The sequence below is a fragment of the Cyprinodon variegatus genome, unplaced genomic scaffold (assembly GCF_000732505.1).
Source record: "Cyprinodon variegatus isolate N-32 unplaced genomic scaffold, C_variegatus-1.0 Scaffold138, whole genome shotgun sequence".
NCBI classification, from domain to species: Eukaryota; Metazoa; Chordata; class Actinopteri; order Cyprinodontiformes; family Cyprinodontidae; genus Cyprinodon; species Cyprinodon variegatus.
Window position 1 is genome coordinate 304041 of NW_015150591.1, and position 3102 is coordinate 307142.

The window sequence follows — 3102 nt, forward strand, 5'->3', positions numbered from 1 at the left end:
ATTCAAATCTTTTTTTTTTATGCTGTTCCACATTGTAATTCCATAAACCTGTTTTGTTTAATGAACTGAGGTCTGTTTTTGAGTTTTTATTTCCATTGTACAAGTTTTGGGCTAGATTGTACCATGCGGGTTGCTGATAAAATAATTTCAAAGTCGTGTTCGGAACCTCCTTGATCTAACAAAAAGATTACATGAGTTAGAAACACAACAAAAAGGGTTAATGCCTGTTTAATAATCAAGTTAATTATTTTTTATGCATATTATTTTTGATCCCTCCAACAACAGCAGAATTCAACTTTGTTTATGAGACAGGCAGCAGAAAGCAACCAGAAAATATTAGCCTTATGGTTTTTTAAAAGTTAATGAAGTACAGAAGGAGAAAACGTCTGCAGTCCATTTAATCAAACCATCATCTGATGAATGCTTAGTCACAGGTTAGGCAGCATTTTTTCAGTTCAGAGAAAGAGTATACTACACGGTAAGTAGTTTGCTTCAGTCTTTTAAGCTGTGAAGAACGTCTCCTGAGAGCTGGTGTAGTGAAACAGGCCGGATCCAAATATAACCAAGACAGGTTAGTGATGTTTGAAAGTTTATTTAAGAGGTTGCTTTGAGAGTGGGACTGAATCTGAGTGGAACAAACAGGCTGCAGGCAGACAGGCTGGCATATTGTGTGAAGTTTACCAGTTCATGATCCAGGAGGGGAAGGCAGACAGTTAAGCGGAGCTTCTCCGAGTTTGTGATCCAGAGAGAGGGGAGCAGGCAGTCCGATCAGAACGATTCAGACATCCAGGGATTCAGAGGCAGAGCAGGGAGGATATTCAGGCAGGCAGAATCAGACAGGGGTCAGGCAGGCCTTGTGATTCAGTCAGTAGAGCATCCTGTCTTATGACCTGATCAATTGTCCCTTCAGAATACTCTGTTTGTAACCATGTGTTCTGTTCTGTTAATAAAAGACAAATGCAGGAGGGGGGTTGTTGAAAGAGCTGGAAGTTGGGTTGGGCTTTTGCCACTTCTGCAGGAGTTGTTTGAATCTCTTTCCTGTGTGGACTCAGTTTCTCTTTTACGAACCTACATTTTTGAACCTAACACATTTTAATTCACTAATATTGTAAAAGCTCATGGTGTCAAACATTAACCTGCTTTTCAACTAATGTCTGTCATGATCTTAGCACTGATGCCTGGGCTGATTACTCATTTCAAACATTTGCTTAGCTCCACCCAGTTCTCATTACCGCACATCTTGTCCACCTGAATTAGATTCTCTTTAACCAGTCTTCAGACCAGTGCCAGATTATTTCAAGCTGTTGGAGAAGCGTATTCTAGTGTTCGTGTGTTCTGACTACCTGATCCGGACCTGTTCTGCCCCTCAACCTCTGAGCTGCCTGTACCCGTCTGATTTGTTTGCCTGACCTGTCTTCTGACTCCTGCCTGGTCTCTGCCTGCTCGTGTACCAACCAGAACCATTTCCCGACCACTGAGTCTGCCTGCCCTTGCTCGCTGGTGTTTTTTCTTTGTGTTTCTAAAAGTACAGCTGCATGGTAAATATTTATGTTTAAAGAAGCTTTAGGAAACCTGCATCATCTTCCAACATGTCAACTGTTTTTTTGCATTGCACAGTTTTTTAAATTGTTTGTTTTGTTTTGTATATACAGAAAACATCAGAGCTCACTGTATTTTTCTTGATCACACAGGATCATATTTGAATTTGTTGCTGAATTTTAAAATGGAAGGAAAACACCTGCAGATAGATTCAAGAAGTCACATATGTGATTGCTCTAATAGTACCCATACTTGTAAGAGCATTTTTTTTTATTTTAAAAAATCTAATATCTAAGCCTTAAAATCACCAAAAGACACTTTATCACTTTGATAAGTCTGTATTCTGCTTTCCTCTTCAGGCTGCCAAGGCAACTGGTGCTGCCCTTACCCTGTCGCAATTAATAGAGGTTCTGCTGTCATCACCGCCCAGCCCAAACCTATGATTAATGTTCAGGCCAATCCAGTCATGGTGGTTAATCCTGCTCCTCCTATTAATGGTTGGGGTGGGCAGTTTGCTAATCAAAGCTCTGCTCCATTTCCTGGGGGTTTTGGGGGCCAGTATGTTAATCAAAATTCTGGTCCATTCACTGGTGGTTTCATGGCTCAGAATTCACAAGGAAATGTGTTTGGAAACCCTCCTCCATATCCTAGTGCATAGAGCAGTTAAATACTGTACAAACAGTATTTGGGTTCTAATATTAACTATGATGATGTTGGTTTATGATGAAATGTATTCACTCATATAGAAAACTTAATCTATTTTCAGTACTTCAATAATAATTATCAAGGGCCTGATTTCAAATAATGGGTGTTAAAATGCATATGTAAGAGTTTTTCTTTTTTGCACATGCAAGAGGTAGGAATGTTAAAACTGATCTACAGATTTCTCAAAATTATGTGCAAAATGGTTTGGCTCTGCCACATTAAAATAAGCCAATTGTGTGTGCTACAGGTAGTCTGAGAGCGACCATAAAAGCAAAAAGCCGTGAAGCTGAAGGAAATGATAATAATTTGATAATTTAAATGAATATTTAAATAATGGAGCCTAGGCGGAAGTTTAACTGCAGAAACTGATTGCTCTCCTTCATCCACCTGCGGCACAGTCAGTTAGCTTTGAACCACACCTCCACGAAAGCCAATCGGGATCCAAAGTTCATCTTAAAAGGTCTCCGATCCGCTTGTGTTCTCCTGTGCGCAGGCGGTGGATGCGCTGTGTAACTTCATTCAGATGACACCTTCTCAACCCACCTCCAGCCCCTCCTCCACCATCATAGCTAAAGCTTCATCAGAGTATCATTCCTCCTGGACTTTTACTGCATTCCGCTTCTCATTTCAACCGGTCCGGCAGAAGACCGCCATGTTGAGCCTGGTTCTGGGAGATGTTTCTTCCCAACAGGGAGTTTTTCCTCTCCACCGTCGCTTCATGCTTGCTCATCATGGACAGGTTCTCTCAACCTGTGTTATCCAAACTGGACTTCCCTCTTCCAGGTCCATGAGTGAAGCTCTAGTATCAGCTCACACAGTCCACTGGATCTCCCCATAAAGCTCAGCAGACCGTCTCAC

The 3102-nt window shown here is 41.3% G+C and overlaps 1 long non-coding RNA gene across 1 annotated transcript; it reads left to right on the forward strand.

Annotated features, from left to right (window-relative positions):
- Positions 1 to 467: 467 nt before the first annotated feature.
- Positions 468 to 2325, forward strand: LOC107085959. The gene is made up of 3 exons (XR_001481283.1): positions 468 to 571; positions 1692 to 1793; positions 1899 to 2325. It is a non-coding gene; the product is annotated as an uncharacterized LOC107085959 (long non-coding RNA).
- The last annotated feature ends 777 nt before the right edge of the window (positions 2326 to 3102 follow it).